The sequence below is a fragment of the Capsicum annuum genome, chromosome 3 (assembly GCF_002878395.1).
Source record: "Capsicum annuum cultivar UCD-10X-F1 chromosome 3, UCD10Xv1.1, whole genome shotgun sequence".
In the NCBI taxonomy this organism is placed as follows: domain Eukaryota; kingdom Viridiplantae; phylum Streptophyta; class Magnoliopsida; order Solanales; family Solanaceae; genus Capsicum; species Capsicum annuum.
The window spans coordinates 5,483,775-5,484,934 of NC_061113.1; positions in this window are offsets into that span (position 1 = coordinate 5,483,775).

Genomic DNA, 1,160 nt, shown 5'->3' on the forward strand with positions numbered 1-1,160 from the left:
TTCTATTATTTATTTTCCATACTACCTTAGTATTAAATAATCAAATAAATTAGTAATTAAATTTAGAATTTTAAAATATTATTAATAAAATGTGCATTTTAATATCTATAATCTATAATTTATATCTATATCTATATCTATATCTATATTTATATCTATATCCATATCTATTCTATATTAAAAGTGTGAACACTTTTACAAGTGTGAACACCCTTCGAAAAGTGATTTGAACTTTTTGCCCTTCATTAAAATATTTTGCTATAGACAAAATCGTCTTTTCATCTTTTTCCCACAATAAAATTTCTCAAAAATAAATTATTTCCGCTGAAAAATTAACTTTTAAAATTCATGTCCTGTTTGATTTATGAGACAAATTTCCAACCAAATTCGTGTTCTATTTGGTTAAGTTTAACTTTTATAAATTCTCCCTTATTTAAAGGAATAGTTGTGCTTTCTGAATCTTATTTCCTTGTAGAAACAAGAAATTTTAGAACTACTTTTTTTATTTTTGAAAAAAAAATACTGTTGGAAGGACCTTTTCAAAATAAGTTGATTTTAAAAGTTTCATCGGACACTAACTAATTTTCAATCATACTTTTTCCTAAAAACTGGTAACTGGTAAAGTTGTTGTCATGTGACTAGGAGGTCACGGGTTCAAGTCTTGGAAACAGTCTCTGGCATAAATACAAGGTAAGGCTGCGAACGATACACCCTTGTGATGGGGCTCTTCCTCGGACACCGCGCATAGCGATAGCTTTAGTACACCGGGCTGCTTTTTTTTTTTTTTCTAAAAACATTTTTATACAATATGATATACTTCATTCTTTTTGTATGCAATATATTCTCACTTTGTGGAGCTCTTTTAAACTTTAATTTATTATATTTAAATTTTAATTTAATAATAACCACTAAATACACGTATAAAAGTGGTTTTAAAAGATACGATTAATTTTTAAAAATCGTCTATCTGACTCACGGTTAATAAATGTGTTACCCATACCCTAGATAAACGAAAACCCCCCAAATTGCCTAAAAATATCCAATTTTGAAGAGAGAATCCACAATTCCTAATATAACCCGACCCGACCCATGTCGAATTCGGTCCACAGCTGACTACTATAAACTTGGGAATTTCACTCAAATTTGTGGCGCCCAAATGG